We start from the raw sequence: 17,883 nt of genomic DNA, 5'->3' as shown, positions 1-17,883 counted from the left end.
CTCTCTCTCTCTCTCTCTCTCTCTCTCTCTCCTTTTGCAGTACAATTGGGATTAAATGTCTTGCTTTGGAATGGCTTAACTTAGGAGTTAACCTCAAAGCTATTCTTCTATTGCTGCTTAGCAGAAAAACTAAAACTCATAAGGATAGTTCTGAGTCATCAAGAAAAGATTAAATTATGTTCATTTTACTCTGGTTTAGAAGGTAGGGAAATGACCATCCTTTCATTCAAAAGGGTCAAAAATTTTTAAAAATTTATTTTGATGGCAAACATTCAGGAAATCTAAGTTCCCTCAGAGCAACTTGTTTTTTCCCAGAAAGTTTTGCTGTTGTTTGCCCTTCATTCTCAAAGAAGACCATGACATCTGGGAGGTGATACCATGACAAGCACATGAATTGGATTTGAGTGAGGGGGCTGCTGTGCTAAGTCACAGCCTCACTTTCTCCTCCAGAGCCATCTGGGTCCAGTGGTCAGATAGGGATCAGGATGACTGGAGATGGCCCCCTTCCGGATATTTAAGATTTTACTGGAAGGGACAATGAGCCGAGTCAGAGAAAACAGGAAGGTTGTCCTTGCTTTGGGGAATTTCTTAGTCTGATGGAAATAGAATCATCTGAATGGAATAGGCGTGAAATGTCCAACAGAAACCCATAGGCATGATTGTAACTAACTACAGCTGTAAGGAGTTCTAAGACATGAGCACTTGGGGATGTTGGGGTGACCACCCAGCTGGGGATGTTCTCTTGCAGGATGCACACAGCTGAGCCTTCTGTGTTTCTCCTGGTGGGGCTCTTTCCCCCATATGGTTGAATGGGAAAGATTTCCTCCTTCCTCATTTGTTTCAAATGTAGGGGAGGGACTGATAGAAGGGAGAGAATTTAAAAAACAAAAAATTTAAATGAATATTAAAAAGAAACGATAAATTTATTCAATGTTAATTATTAAATGAAAAACCAAAAAACTTCTTTGCATAGGCACTGTTGTATAAAGGGTAAGGGTACCCTTAGTACAGATGAGGAAACTGAGGTTGCCCAAAAGGTTCACACACACTTCAGAAGATCATAGAGTCATAGATTTAAAGCTGGAAGGATCCTTAAAAGTCATCTAGTTCAACCCTTTCATTTATTTATTTTTTTTGCTAAGACAATTGGCATTAAGTGACTTGCCCAGGGTCACATAATTAGGGTCATCCAGATTGGAACTCAGGTCTTCCTGACTCCAGGGTTGGTACTCTATTTACCTAGCTGTCTTCCAACTCTTTCATTTTATAGATGGAGGTGTTGACCTAAATTTGTGGAGGGTGTCTTCTCACCTGGGTGTTCCTTGAACCAAAGAAATCACACATCTAGTCTTCATTCTCTCTCCCTCTCCTTATATATCAAACACTATGTGGGGTGCTAAGTATACTTGGACTAAAGGAAACAGTCTAGAGTCTTAAGATGTTTCCATTCTATCAGGAAAGACAATCCATGAGTTGGCTAACAAAATGACTTCCAGGAGGAGAGTGTGGGGTTATTAGAAAGGGTGTCTTATGAAAGTACAATCTGAGAGTCCCCCCATAGGGTCAGTTCAGAAATGAACTCTGGGAAGCTGAGAAAGTTGGTGGAGGAGGTAGTTAAAGTTGGACCTAGATGGCCGAGATTGGATGGGTAGGGTTAAGGGAAAGAACATTCCAGGGGGAGAAATCGAAAGGACAAAGATGCAGGGGTGACCATCACAGTGCAGGTTTAGGGAGTGAGGAGTCCAGTTATATGAGAAAGTGGGGAGGGCAGCTAGGTGGTGCATTGGATAGAGCACCAGCCCTGGAGTCAGGAGGACCTAAGTTCAAATCTGGCCTCAGACACTTAATAATTGCCTAGCTGTGTGGCTTTGGGCAAGTCACTTAACCCCATTGCCTTGCAAAAAAACAACAAAAAAAAGAAAAGCCAAGGAAAGTGGGGTTGTGATGAAATTGGAAGGGTAGGACAGGTACCAATTGTAAAGAACCTTGAATACCCGATAAAGGAGTTTGGGCTTTATTCAGCATGTGTTGGGTAGATTGGAGTGAGGTTGGGGATGAGTGCTGTGAAGGTTAAAGGGGAAGCTAGCTGAGGTCAGCAAGTGTTTGAACCCTGGATGGCTATGAGATGATGAGGTGTTTTTGTTGTTGCTGTTGTGTCGGGGTTCTTTGGACTGGAGAAAAAGCTGGACCCTGAAAGACCAAAGTTACAGGAATATAATTGGTTGGTTTTGTGAAGACTGGGCATTGATTGGGGCATGGGTTCAGGTCCAAGTCTATTGAAAATTCTAATTAAACACCTGGGAAAGTCACTTCACCATGTTTGCCTCAGTTTCCTTGCCATTTAAAAATGACAAGCTAACTTAAGGGCTTTCTCTGCCAAGAAAATCCCAAATGGCATCATGAAAAGTTGCCCATGACGGAAATAACTCATCAACAACAAATGTATAGAGTGCTTGCACCAAGTTTGGAGAAGAAACTTCTCGTGAAGTTTAGTATCTAGTAAAAGAGAAGTTATTAGCACAAATGTATACTTGGAAAGGGGGGACCCTGGGTTTAACTCCCAGCTCTAACAGTTAATACTTTAGTGATCCTGTAACTTCTTTGGGTCTCAAATGGTTTCCAAAGTCCCTTCTAGCCCTGGATCTCTCTCTGATCCTGTGACAGTAAGCACTGTGTGGACAAGGCAGGGGAAGGTTGTTACTGCTAGGTGGGCTCCAAAAGGTTTCCTGGAGAAGCCAGTCTTGAGTTGGGCAATCAAGGATCAGGGGTGCTTTATAGGTAGAGAATGGCATTCCAAGCATAGTGGGGAACATGAGGGGAAATGCTGAGGGGAGAAAAAGGCAGGTGAATGTTCACAGATGGGGAAGCAGAGGCCCTTTGGAGGGGGCATCCCATAGGTAGTAAGTCCCATGGGCAGAGACAGGACTCTAATTTAGGTCTTGTCTCTGAGTGTGTCCATGGATGTATGTGTGTCTACAGGGTTCACTTGGATGTGGTGTTCCAGATGTATATGCATTCCTACATAATTGTGTCTGTTTGAACTGTGTTTCTGTGTGTATGTGGCATGGATGGAGTATTACCATGAACATATGCATTTTTTGCATGTTTTTCTTTGAATTGAAATTCCTTGAAGTGTGTATATTATAATGATGACACATTCTATATGAGCCTGTGTTTGTATCTTTGCCATGTGTATAGGAGTCCTGTGTTTTATGTAATTTTTTGGGGGGGACAGGGCAGTATATTACAGGTATGTTCAAAGCAAAATCTATCCTTGAATGTGTGAGACCACACATACATATAGGTGTGATGTCACATATGTGCACACTGGTGTTATAATCTATGTAGATACACGCCATGCAAGATCATACATGTGTACCATGTGTGGGTGAGAGAAGGTATGTGACCCATGTGTGATATCACATGTGTTCACCCATGTGTTCATGTGAATATGTGAGATCACACATGTGTACTGTTTTGAGTGTATTATGTGAGTGTGAGATCACATGTATTGAGAGTATATATGTGTTTGAGATCACATATGTGCACCCATGTGTGGGAGTATGTGAGATAACATAAGTGCACCCATGAGTAAGTGTATGAGATCACATGTGTGCATGTGTGTATTAGGTCCTATATGTGCACACATGTGTGAAATCATATGTGAGCACCCATATGTGAGATCACGTGTTTGAGAATATGTGTACAAGATCACATGTGTACCCCAAGAGAGTGTGTGTGTGTGTGTGTGTGTGTGTGTGTAACTGTGTGAGATCACATATGAGCACCCCTGTGGGTGTGTGCGTCTGCCACGTTCGTCTCTTGGCAGCCACCAGAGGAATTCACATGATCCCATTTTTCCCCTGACTCAACAGCCTTGCAAGGATTTCAGGAATTTGAGAGAATGGGCATTGCTCAAAATGAGTGGCCTGGGAGGGGAAGTGGGGCGGGGACAGGACTGGGATAGAAAGCAGCTGTTGATGGAGCCAGGCTGTTCCTTTCCCCCTACTTAACCCCAAGTCTGGGCCCGGGCCTGCTGGAGAAAGCCCTTAAAATCCACGTGGCTCATGGCGACTCCCCCATTACTGTACAAAATCATGTAGAGAACTTTCCCAGAACCACAAACTGTTAGAGTCAAAAGCAACCCCAAAGGAGACCTAGTTCTAGATCTAGCATCTGGCCAGGGATCCCCTTGACACCTTGCCTTGCTCTAGCTTCTGCCTGGACACCCTCAGCTAGAGGGGAATCCGCTACCTCCTTTAAAGCAAGGGTACCCGGGGCCATATTGGTCTGCCAAGTTAACCAGAGGCAAGGCCTCAAAATTCATGGAATCTAGATGCTTTTTAGGGATTAATTAATTAAATGCTTGGCCAAATCTAGCTCTGTGAATGATACTATCAATATCCAGAAAAAAGCTTGCCCTCCCCTGCTCTAATGGCTAGGAAGATTGTCCTGACATGAAGCTGAAATCTCCCTTACGTAACTTCCAGCCACCATGCCTGGTCTTCCAAGCCTCCAAGCCTCCAATAAAGCTTGATGGCCATTCAACACAGCACCATGCTCCTGCTGAGTCTTCTGCTGTCCCACCACCAGTCCTCATGTGGTCTAGTCTCAAGGCCTTTCTTTTCAGGAAAGAGGACGTATGATAGATAATTGTGAGGATTATTGTCTGATAAAGCAGAGAGTTGGGAAGACCAACTGAAATAAAGCTTAGCAGAAATATAATGAAGGAAAGTCCTCTCAAGGATATGGGGGACCCTTCTGTTTGTCTTATGGATGCTTTTGAGTTTGTCCATTGGTGTCCTCCCCAGAATAGTTCCCAGGATTGACGTGACCTAAGGCAGAGCACAACTGGACCATGACCTAGTTACCCTTCGAATGAAGATTAATGAAAACATCATAGCTGAGAGCCATTTTTACTCTCCCACCATCAGTCAGACACATGAGGGATTTATGATAATTTTATGAGTCCTGGATCATCAGAGAAATTTCTACTTTATTCAAGAGGCAATTGAGTCATTGAAGCTTCTTAAATGTGCTTTAGGGAGATCAATTTGACATTTGAGGTATGGAGGAAGGATCGGAGAAAGACAGAGGCTATTGCAAGAGTCCAGGCAAGAAGTGATTGGCACCCAGGCTAGAAAGCAAACTTTCTCATTTGTGAAATGGGAATAATAATAGTTTTGTTGTTTTTTCTTTTTGCAATGGGGTTGACTTGCCCTAGGTAATTATTAAGTGTCTGAGGTCAGATCTGAACTCAGGTCCTCCTGACTCCAGGACCAGTGCTCTATCCACTGTACCACCTGGCTGCCCTGCCAGGATTGGTTTTTTTAAAATATTTTATTTATTTATTTTTCCATCTCTATGCAAAGATAGGTTTCAACAATTTTTTTGGTATGGTTTTGAGTTGCACATTTTTCTCCCTCCCCCCTCTCTTGAACAGAAAGCAATCTAATATAGGTTTTATATGTATAACTATGCTAAACATATATTCATATTAACCATGTTGTGAAAGAAGAATCGAATCAAAAAGAGGAAAAAAATCAGAGGGGGGGGGACAATACATGAGACAACTACTGTCCCCCAGGATTGTTGTGAGGATTAAGTGAGATGATAATTGTAACATACTTCACAAAGCTTAAAATCATTCTATAAATAAAATTCAATAATAATAATGAGCAATTGTTACTTTTTAAATGCTCTGGCACCTTATCAGCCTCTTATCCCCTTGGCTGCCTCACATTTAGGGCCATCTCCAGTCATCCTGAATTCATATCTTGTCACTGGACCCATATAGCTCCAAAGGAGAAAGTGAGGCTGGCAACTTTGTACAGCCCCCTCTTCACTTAAATATCATTTACTTGCTGTATGGCACCACCTCCCTAATGTCAAGGTCTTCTTTGAGAACAGAAGACAAACATCATTCCTTTATTAATGCTTAATCCTTGAACTTTTGAGAAATTTGCTGACTTCCTAGCCTAGTTTCTCTAAATGAACCCCTACTTTCTTAGGATTTCTGCTCCCTCCATCCTAAATCCTATAACTTGGGGAAGAAACTTAGATCAGGTCATGTGTGAGAGGAAAAAGGGGGTAGTTCCACTGGGCTCTGGTTTTGGCCAAGTCATACTTGGAGTACAGTGTTGGCTTCTGGGTAATGCATTTTAGGAGGCAACTTGAGCCGTCAATCAATGCTTATTTCTTTTTAAAATTTTCTTTGTGCTATTCTGAACTTGAAGAACACCAACACACAAGATTTCCATCTCCAAAGAAAAAAGGTTGCATATGAGATACAAATCTCACTATGCACCTACAGTTTTTTTCAAGCATTATTTAATTCAGTACCTTAGTTTCAAAATCATCTTACTATTGTCTTCTTTTTCAATTACTTTGGTGAATTTTCTTCAAATGATGTTTTATTATTATCTCCTATTTTCCTTGTTCCTCTTTCCCCGCGAATCCTCTCATCTATGCTCCCCTACCCCCCAAAAAAACCCCCAAACCTTTCTTTGAAAAAAGTTACCATGGTCAAACAGAACACATTGGCCATGTCTGCAAATCTGTGTCTGGATCTTTGCCTCTTGTTCAACACTCTTTTGTCATTCCCAATATTTTATACAATCTGTGATTATTATTTTTAGGTTTTGTTTTTTGTTTTTTTGGTTTTTTTGCAAGGCAATGGGGTTAAGTGGCTTGCCCAAGGCCACGTAGCTAGGTAATTATTAAGTGTCTGAGGTCAAATTTGAACTCATGTATGCCTGACTCCAGGGCCTGTGCTCTATACACTGCGCCACCTAGCCATCCCAATCTGTGATTATTTTTAATGGAATTTCTCTTTATAACTCTTCTTGATGAATTTTGTTGATAATGTACAGAAAGTCTGGTAATTTGTCTCAATTTGTCATATCCTGTTGCATTGCTAAAGTTATTGTTTCAATGAACTTTTCATTGAATTTCTAGGGTTCTTTAGACGGGCCATCATATCAGTTACAAAAAAAATAATTTATCTATACTTATTTCATCCATTTTCTTACCTTATTGTTATAAGTAGCATGGTATCCACCATATAAAATAATAATGTGATAATGAATATTATTGCTTAGCTGCTGATCTTAATGGAAAGGCCTTTGGTGTTTCTCCATCGCAGATGATGCTAGCTTTGGTTTTAGATGATATTATTTATCATAATAAGGAAAGATCCATATACCTTTTCTGTACTTATCAATATGATCATATGATTTTTTATTGTTTTTGTACAAATATTATCTATTATGTTATAGCTTTCCTTTTTGAAAAAATTGTATCCATTGTATATACATCCAACTTTGTCATATGCATAATTTTTTCAAGTATGTTGTTGTGGCCTCTGTATTAATGTTTTTGTATCAATGTTCATTAAATATATTGGTTAAATTTTTCTTTCTCCGTTTTATCTCTCTTTGATTTAATTATCAAGACCAAATTTGTATCTTAGATGGAACTTAGTAGGATGCCTCCTTTTCCTATTTTTGCAGACAGTTTATATAATACTGGAATTAATTTTTTATTGAAGATTTGATAGAATTCACATGTAAAATCATTTGATCCTGGAACTTTTATTAATTAACTTCTGCAGTTATCCCAACTCTCATTCTCACTGAGAAATCAACTCTCCAGAGTGGCTACTATATGCTTTCGGTCTCTAGGGAGTGGTTAGGGGTTGTCTTTCTTGGGTTAGAACTCATGAGTCTCTGCAGTGTGCTTCCCAGACTGGAATTGTTTGTCTGCCAGACACAATTAGCTTTGGGGAAAGGATATTTAATGGTAAGATGGTACAGTAAAATAGTTGGTGCCCACCAGTATATAGGTACAAGGAAAAGTGGCTTAGGGAGTTATGTTGTAAAGTAGATCACCTTTATGTCTCCCAGAAGTATTTTTGCTGACATCCTCAAGATGTTCTCTCTTGGCACATGGTACGATTTTTTTGCTTTTTTTTTTTCCTAGAAGGCTCTTTGTAGAACCTTGCAGCTTTATCTAGTTAGTCCTTGCCTCTCAGTGCAAACACTGCTATTAGACGATCAAAAGATATTGCTAGTTCCACAGTAGAAAGATAGGAAGTTTTCCAAGTGTTCAAAATTCACAAGGTACATCTCAGAATGAGGTGAGGGAGCTTGTCAGGAATGAGTAGATTGAGACTAAAACCAACACCTAATACATTTTGTAGTTATTTTGAATTAGAAATCTCTTTTTATTATTTTTTCTTGGATTTGATTATTATATAAAAACGCTTTTGATTGTGATGGGCTTATTTTGTATCCTGAAACTTTGCTAAAGCTCTTGTCAGAATTAGTATATTTGCTGATTCCCTAGGATCTTCGCTTTTACCTTTTTTAGCCTATGTTTACATGTTTAGTTTCTCTTATCATAGTGCCATAATTCCCAGGACTATATCAATAATATCAGGAAGAGTGGAGCTTCTTCCTCTATTTCTATACTTACTGAAAAAGATTTTTAGATTATCCCCCTCATCCATGCTGCCTGCTTTTCATTTTCTTTTCTTTTTTTTTCTTTTTTTTAGGTTTTTGCAAGGCAAATGGGGTTAAGTGGCTTGCCCAAGGCCACACAGCTAGGTAATTATTAAGTGTCTGAGACTGCATTTGAACCCAGGTACTCCTGACTCCAGGGCCGGTGCTTTGTCCACTATGCCACCTAGCCACCCCTTTGCTTTTCATTTTAGAGAGATATTTTTACTGATATTAAAAAGATCCATGTCTATAATTATATATGCCTTTCAATGCCTACTTGTAATTTCCAGAACTCTAGTTTAGCTAACTTTTCTTCAGTTTTATTCAGGTGTTTATCTTCTTTTTTTGTTGTTCTTTTTGTTAGATTTCTCTCAATATGATACACTGATGTTTCTATTGTTTTATTTTACTCTCCCTATAATTCTATTAACTTTTCCTTTACTTAAAGGCTTTACATTTGTTATATAAATGTTAAGTATTGATATTATTTCATTATCTGTGGTACTTTGAAGTATAACATAGTTTCCCTCTATCTCTTTTAATCATGTTTAATTTTCATAGCTATCTTGCCTGAAGTCATGATTATGACCTTTACTTTTTTTTTTTGCAAAGCAATGGGGTTAAGTGGCTTGCCCAAAGCCACACAGCCAGGTCCTTATTAAGTGTCTGAGGCCAAATGTGAACCCAGGTACTCCTGACTCCAGGGCCGATGCTCTATCTACTGCTCCACCTAGCCACTCCAACCTCTACTTTTTTGAGTTTACCTTGAATAAGGGACTGATGTAGTTTCTCATATTAGCACTTTGTGAATCATGTTTTGCTTTATATCTGTTTATTTGGGGTTATTTAATTTGTCTATTTTTGACATATATATTTAAAAAAAACTTTTTGAATTCTTAATTCCTTCCCTATCTATTGGGAAGGACAGAAATGTGATATCAATTAAACATATAAAATCATGCAAATCATATTTCCATATTAGGCATATTGCAAAAAAAAGCAAGGGGGGAAAAAGGAAGTGAAAAAATTATGCATCAATTTGTACTTAGATTCTATCAGCTTTTTCTCTGAAGGTATATGGCATTTTTCATCACAAGTCCTTCTTAATTAGCTTGGGTTCTTGTATTGTTCATTTTTCTTGAGAACATTGTATTGTTGAACTTTGCTTCCTAATCCATTCAGTTACCCTTTTCCATTTTGTGAGTGAATTCATCTCATTTACCTTCACAGTTATGATGCCAATTTGTAATTCCTTCTGTCATAGCCTCTTATATTTCGTCTCCACCCTTTCTCTGACTCCTACTCCACTTTACAAAGGAGAGGAAGGTAAAAGAGAAGGAATTGATTCAATAACGCATAATCTATAAAGTGATTTGTTTCTATTCCATTGTTTTTCTATTCTTCCTCTCATTTGCTCTTATACTTTCCTTCCTTTAATGATTTATCCTCCAAAATTAAAGTTTATTTTGTTGATGACTTTTTCATTCCAGACACTATCCTCCCTTTAAAATCCTTCTCTTGGGGGTGGCTAGGTGGCGAAGTGGATAGAGCACTGGCCCTGGAGGCAGGAGTACCTGAGTTCAAATCCGGTCTCAGACACTTAATAATTATCTAGTTGTGTGGCCTTGGGCAAGCCACTTAACTCCATTTGACTTACAAAAACCTAAAAAAAAATCCTTCTATCTTTTCCCCCCATCCTTGTTTGTTTCCCTGTTGAGTATAATGTGTTATTACACCAAATTCTTTGTGTATTTGTGTTTGTGTGTATAAGTGTATTTTCAACACTTCTTTATATGGTTCAAAGAGTGAAGCTCATGTGATACCCCCACCCTCACAAACCTTTCTTTCATATCTGTATATCTTCCTTGAATACCCCAATATGATACATTATAACTTGTACCCACTTCTTCCTCAATTCTTCCCTAGTATATTTCTTTTTCTCCAGTTCTTAAGATCATCAAAACAGAACAAAGCCACCTTATGTGGTTAGGACTGCTATGTGTTAGACAATGTGTTAATATTGGAACTAGAGACAAAAGAGAAACAAAAAGTCCCTGTCCTCAAGTTTCTTATACTTTATTGAGGGACATAACATCTACATTTACAGGAACACACATGATAGATATGAGCTGAAGGGGTTGGGGGAGCATTATCATCTGGGAAAATCACAAAGGACTTCATGTTCAAGGTTGTACCTGAGCTGAGTCTTAGATTGTTTTAAACTCACTCTTCTTTTTTTGTTTTAATTTTGGAGGCGTTTGGGGTGGTGACTTGTCCAGGCCAGATTTGAATTTGGGTCCTTCTGACTCCAATGAATCTTTTTTTTTTTTTGCAAGGCAATGGGGTTAAGTGGCTTGCCCAAGGTTACACAGCTAAGTAGTTATTAAGTGTCTGAGGTCGGATTTGAACTCAGGTCCTCCTGACTCCAGGGCTGGTGCTCTATCTACTATGCCACCAAGCTGCCACCCTGAATGAGTCTTGAAGGAAACTAGGAAGTCTAAGAGCTGAAGGTGAGAAAGGAGTGCATTCCAGGCCTGTAGAGTATATGAAGAGGACTAGTGTGTGATCAGACTAGAGAAGAGGTATAGTATCAGATCACGAACATCTTTAAATACCAAGCAGAGATCCTATATTTGACCCTAAGAGTATTAGGGAGCCCCTGAAACCTCTTGAGCAGGGGAGTGACATGTTCAAAACTGCTCTTTAGGAAAATCATGTTGGCAGCTGCATCATGATTCCTTTTGTTACTGATCAAGCATTTTTCCTTTTGAATTGGAGAAAAGCCTGTGTTCCTAAGTCCCCCCCCCCCAACTTAAGGGAGAGGAGGGGGACAGCAGAAACTGGCCTGGTTGCAGTGGGGACTAGTCTGAAGCTGCCTTCAGTAGATGCTCTACAGGGCAGTCAGGTGGCAGTCAGTGCTCAGGTCTTAGGGAACCCACTCTGAGGCCAGTTTGGTCTGGGCTCATTGCCCTGCCTGGCAAGAGCCCTGCTTATATAGGTATTTTTAAAAGGTGCAGGAATTCTGCCACCCCATTGGAAAATGTCGGCTCCTGTGCTAGGACTGGATTCTCATTTAAAGTGATGACGTGGCTGAGGGGCCTCAGCCTAGCCAGGTTTTGGGACTGGGGGTGGAAAGGGTGGAGATGCAAGCTAATTTTTTTTTTCCTTTCTTAAAATTGAGTCATCTTTTTTCCCCTTCTTTTTTCTTTCCTCAAAAGCGCCTTCAATCCAACATGCTCCAAGAGAGCTGCAAGGTGTCTCCTTCCAGTTTCATGCCCCTTTTCTGCTCCATCTGGAGTTTGCAGGTAAGTGAGCTTTGCGAAGCCTGGCTGAGAGTTGGGGCCCTTGGGCTCCTCAAAGACATATGCAGGTTTCCCAAACACTGGAGAAAGTAGCTTAATGGAACTGGTGCACCTTACACTAAGACTTCAGGGACAGGAATGGGAACCCCCCTCCTCTCCCTAGCCTTCCCACTTCCAACCACCCTCCTTACTCATTCATACCTTAGCTTGGGAAAGACAGAGATGCAGGAGGAAATTGGGGAGACCTGTGAAGCTTCTGGGAAAGGTGATAGTATAGGGGCTCAAGTGGCAGAAGTCCTAGGTCCAAATTCTACTCCTGGCAATTACTAGTTGTGTGACCTTGGGCAAGTCATTGAACTTTTGAATCTCAGTTTCTTTCTCAATAAAAGAAGATAGGAAGAGGTAGCCCTTGGAGAACCATACAGCTCAATTCTAGAGAAAGGGATTTTATTTTTTGTCCCTCAGGGAAACTTAATTAAATAAAAGATCCTTCTGGTATGTTTCAGGACCCAAGTGAGGAGTCAGAGGGTCTGGGATTAGAGTCCCAATTCTGACAGTTGTAAAAATGGATATTTTTGTACATATGTATATGTCTGAGTTGATGTCTATTCTTGGGCAAGTCACATCACCTGTCTGAATTGTTCCTTCACCTGTCATTTGGAAATGAAAGGTGCAATGCTTAGAGAAGTCTTAGAATTAGGAAGATTCAACTCTTAGTTTTGCCTCTGAGCCATCCTGGCTGTGTATGACCCTGAGTAAGTCACTTAACCCTACAATGTCTCTGGCAGGTTTCTAAGACTAGAAAGTTGGAAAGTATTTATTTTTGTAGACATTCTCTTTATATTTATCCTGTGTGTGTGCACAGATATACTTGTCTCCCTGGTTAGAATTTCTCCTTGAGAGTAAACATTGTTTTTCATTCTTTTTATTTGTATTTCTAGATCCTCACCTTGTTCCTGATACATAGTAGACCCTTAAATGATTGACTGAATTAAGAGAGAAAATTTCCTCATTGGAAATTTCCCACATTGCTGAAATCACAGGACTAGTCCCTCCGAATGTAGAAGGAAATAAGATTTGTGAAGTGCCTACTATGTGTCACTCTGCCAAGCATTTAACCCCCCCAATATTATCTCATTTGAATCTCACAACCCCCCAAAACATTATTATTAATTATCCCCATTTTATAGGAGAGGAAACTGAGGCAGACAGAGATGAACTAACTTGCCCAGGGTCACACAGCTAGTAAGTGTCTTAGGTTGAATTTGAACTCAGATTTTCCTGAATTGAGGCTTGGAGCAATCAGATCCCTGGGAGATAAATGGAAATATTAGTACCTGTATTACTGATTTCTTTGAAATGAAATAATAGGGGTGAAGATAATCCTGTTACCCCTTTCCTTCCTTGGGAGGAAGCTGAGAAGGGTATGATGACCAGGTGATTTCCTTCACTTGTTCTCCTGATTCCAGAAGAAACCCCCACAATGTACCCCAGGATCAATTCTGTTCGAGTATTTCTGAGTCCTGCCTTCTAGACTCAAAGAGTCCCACTGACCCATCCACCAGCACTCTTCTCTCCTCTTCCTTCCAGTATCATCCTTTATTTTAACTTACTGATCTATTCAACAGATACATGAATAAGTAGAATTTGACAGAAACCCAGGACTCTGCAAAGAATCAGAATGTGATCCTTATGGGGAGGGGGGATTCCCTCTTCCAATTCAGATTGCCATCAGTCTATTAACTTTAGGATCATAATCTCAAGATGGTAGGAACTCTAGAGATCACTCCTTCCTTTTGCAATGAGGTAAGTGACTCTCCAAAAGGTTTCAGGATTATTAAAATCATGTCGATATTAAGGATATCTGGTATTCGAACACAGACCCTCTGACTCCACATCTCATACTGTTCCCATGGAACCTCTACTTAGGACCAACTGATCTTTAGTCCCCCTTTTCCCTTCATTGAGCTTGGCACATGGCAGGCATTTAATAATTGTTTTTGGTAGAGTAAGGGAGTTCAGTGACTTGTCCAAGGTAACACAGCTAGTACGTATCAAGTGTCTGAGACTAGATTTGCACTCAGGTCTTCCTGACTCTAGGGTCAGTGCTCTATCTACTGTGCCATCTAGCTGCTGCTATTTTTGATAGAGTTATCAATTAATCATTCAGCAAGCTTTTCCTCACTTACCATGCCAGATAGTATGCTAGGCACTAGGTGATACAAAGCTACAAAAATGAGACAATGCCTGCCTTCAAGGAGCCTACATTTTACTATTTAAGAAAGAAGTCTTGGGGCAGCTAGGTGGCACAGTGAATTGAGCCTGGGTTCAAATCCAACCTCAGACACTTAATAATTACTTAGCCATATGGCCTTGGGCAAGTCACTTAACCCCATTGCCTTAAAAAACCTAAAAAAAAAAGAAGTCTCCTCATTTGATATTTATGGAGAATTCATTTCCATTTAATTGTTTTAAGGTCCATTTTGTCTACCCACCAGTACTCCTTCCTTTTCTTCCAATCCTTTGCTTTTTTAAGTGTTAAGTGACTTGCCCAGGGTCACAGAACTATAAGTGACTGAGATCACATTTGAACTCAGGTCCTTCTGACTCCAGCATGGTGCTCTATTCACTTTACTACCTAGCTTTCCCCTTTCAGTCTTTTGAAGAGACAGGCAACAATTAGTGTAGGCAGACAACCATTCAAACTCCTACTTTTCCAAATATTTCTCTCTCTCCTCCCCTACAAGGGCCTTCTGGGACACTAGTAAATGGTTGTGGGGCTGGAAGGTACCTCAGAGGCCATATCTAACCCTCTTTTACTTTTTTGCATATGAAGGAACTGAGGCCAAGGGAAGTCAAAACTGGAAGGCCCCTTGGAACTGAATGTAGGAGGAACATTTGAACATAGAAAGTCAGAACTGAGAAAAGCCTTAGAACCTAGAATGTCAATTGGGAAGAGCCTTAAAGAACATCCAATAACTTCCCTTATTTGACATAGGAGGAAATTGTCTTAATATTCTTTCCATTTGATGATTTCTCATGATCTCAATTCAATTAAATAATCATTGATTGGTGGATGATCCCTGCCTGGTGGCATTGAATTGGACCAGAAAATCTTTGAGGGTCTTTTCTAGATCTGGAATTACAAACCTCATTCTCAGTATGAATGGAAACAAGTGAGAGTTGGGGAGTGAGAGAGATTTGAGACACACACATACACATGGAGTCTATCACCTGGATTCCCAGGGCTGGTTTGGTCTTTGGATCGTGGGGCAGGAGCCAGGAACCTCTGTTTACAGAGAATGATGTAATGCTTAATTGGGAAACATGGTCCCATTATCACTCTGGCTGATCATTAAAGAGGGGGCCTCAAACTCTCTTTCCAGGTGGTCTCAAACTCTCTTTCCTTCCTCCTCTTCTTCAGAGATATGGGTCTATCCCACTTAGCCTACTTCCTCCACCAAAAGTAAATTCACTGTGGAATGTCACAAGAAGGGAGCTATTTTACTAGGGAGCTTAATGCTAAGTGAATCTAAAGATCCTTGAGCAGCAATCTGTGAATTAGTTATTCAAGGACCATAATGAACTGTCAGACAGAGGCAACCTAAAACTGGAACTGTACTTTGAGAACCAGAGCCATTCAGAAATGGCCTCCAGTGTAATGTAAATATTCTTTCTGAACTCCCTTCCTAGTGTAGGCCCTGACCTTAACCTAGACCTGCTTGAAGAAGCCTCAGGGATCCCAATGCTTCCAGCTGCAAGTTGTAAAAACTTCTCCCCTGGGGAGGTTGAGGATGTTCAGAAGAGGCAATGTTCTGAACAGTCACCCAAGGTGGTAAATGGGTCTCCCAGCATGCTCTAACAGATCTGGGCTTGCATCTTCCTGAGTTTCTAGCAGAAGATTTGGAGCCTGCAAACAGGAGAAGGACGACAACAGAGGAATGTGAGAGATTCAGCTCGTTTCAGTTGTGATCGGGTGATTTGGATTTGTCTGAGATGCTGATAGATTAAAGGTATCCCTTGTAACAGCTTTGCTACTTTTCCTTCTTCCTGAGAGAGCTTAGAAGGCACTTGAAGGTGGCCATCTTGGGGCAGCTAGGTGGCACAGTGGATGGAGCACCAGCCCTGGAGTCAGGAGTACCTGAGTTTAGATCCTACCTCAAACACGTAATAATGACCTAGCTGTGTGGCCTTGGGGAAGTCACTTAACCCCATAGCCTTGCCAAGAAAACCACCTAAAAATAAAAAAAGAAGTAAATACAAAATATAGACATGATAGATACAAAGTAATTTCTTACAGTTCAATTTAGATTATACTGGAAGGAAGTAAAGTGCAAAGAAGTAAATACAAAAGACATACATAATAGCTACAGGGTAATTTCTTGCAGTGGAATTTAAGATTATACAGGAGAGATTTAACATATACAGATAAGTAAATACAAAAAATATACATCATAGATATAAGGTAATTTTTTTAGGTTTTTGCAAAAATATACATGATAGATACAAGGTAATTTCTTTTTTTTTTTTTCTTTAGGTTTTTGCAAGGTAGTAGGGTTAAGTGGCTTGCCCAAGGCCACACAGCTAGTTAATTATTAAGTGTCTGAGGCTGCATTTGAACTCAGGTACTCCTGACTCCAGGGCCCGTACTCTATCCACTGCGCCACCTAGCCGCCCCTGTATTTGGAACTTTTTGACTTGAGGAGTGAGATTGGCAGGTCTGCCCTGGAGGAATAATGGACATTGATGAATGTCCAAGAAAAGGGAGAGATTTGAAGTGGGGCAACAAATTAGGAGTCTAGACAAGAGATGATGACAGCCTAGGACAATCAATAAAACTTGGCAAATGATTGGGTATGAGGGGTGAGTAATAGGGGTGGAGGTTATGAAATTGGGTAATTAGAAAAATGGTGGTACCCTTTTCGACAACAGGGAAGTTAAGAGGAGGGGTGAGAAAGATTCTGAGTTCTTTTTAGGGTTGAGTTTGAGATGCTTTTAAGACATCCAATTGGAAAGTCAAACAGACAATTGATGGTATGGTACTCAGCCCAGGAATGGAATTAGGGCAGAATATCAAGTTCTAGGCGTCATCTGCCAAGAGATGATACTTGAACCCATGAGAGTTGATGAGGTCAGTCAGAATAAAGAGAGTGAAGACTGCAGGAAAATCCACAACTAAGGGAAAAGGAGACTTGGATTGTGATCATGGAGTCTAAGAAGGAGCAGTTAGATAGAAGGGGAGAAACAAAAATGAACATTATCATGAAAACTCAGAGAAGAAAGAATGAATATTCAGGAGGAGGAAACATTTTCCATTTGTAGCCCTGATCTCTTCTCTGAGCCATTTTCCTGCCTCTCCAACTGTCTGCAAGATATACTTTTGATAGTCTTTTATAAAATCTCTCTGATCTGGGATTTGACTTCTTCTGAAACGACAAATTCTAGATGCCAGTCTTTTTTTTTAAGTTTCATCTCTCCTGAGTCATAGTACTAAGTTCCCTCATTTTCTTTCATATCAAACTGTCAGCAGTTCTGACTTCAGGCCTCAACAGGTAAGTGAAGATGTTTTTTTCTTGGGGTTGGAGATCAGTTCAAAATTTTGGTACTTCTGGGATCAGAAGACACAAGTTGCCGGAGGCTGATTGGAGTTGTGTGATTGAGATTAATGCTTGAGGATCTCTTTTGAGCTAGATGGCTGTTATCTATCCTTTCAATTCTCAGATTTTGTGATTCTGGAAACTTGGTTTCATTTCTTAGCAAGATTCTAGAACACTAGAGTTTCCAGATTGTCATAGAACCTCAGTATTGTCAAGGTCCATAATGACCCTCCTGTTCAACTTGAAAAATTCACAAGCCTGTAATATACCAAATATAGTCATTCAGTCTGTGTTTGAAGATGTTAAGTGGAGGAGAACCCACTAGCAGACCTCATTACATGGTTATCCCACATTTTACAGATGAGGAAACCGAGGCCTGGGAATGGTAAAGAGTTAGGATCAAAGATTCAGATAGGGAAGGGACATCAGAATTCATTTGATCCTTTCTCCTTTTCCAAATGAGGAAATCAAAACCTACTAAAG

General features: G+C 40.2%; 1 protein-coding gene across 1 annotated transcript in view; it reads left to right on the top strand.

Annotated features, from left to right (window-relative positions):
* The first annotated feature begins 11,556 nt into the window (after positions 1-11,556).
* The window catches only part of TPST1 (tyrosylprotein sulfotransferase 1), a 104,193-nt gene continuing 97,866 nt past the window's right edge, over positions 11,557-17,883 (top strand). The window contains exons 1-2 of the mRNA XM_074189304.1: positions 11,557-11,614; positions 11,720-11,806. The gene's annotated coding sequence lies outside the window, so the exon portion shown is untranslated. The remainder of the gene's footprint in view (positions 11,615-11,719; positions 11,807-17,883) is intronic.

This window comes from Macrotis lagotis, chromosome 5 (assembly GCF_037893015.1).
Source record: "Macrotis lagotis isolate mMagLag1 chromosome 5, bilby.v1.9.chrom.fasta, whole genome shotgun sequence".
Taxonomy (NCBI): Eukaryota; Metazoa; Chordata; class Mammalia; order Peramelemorphia; family Peramelidae; genus Macrotis; species Macrotis lagotis.
Note: the sequence above shows the minus strand (reverse complement) of the source record. Positions and strands in the feature narration are given on the sequence as shown.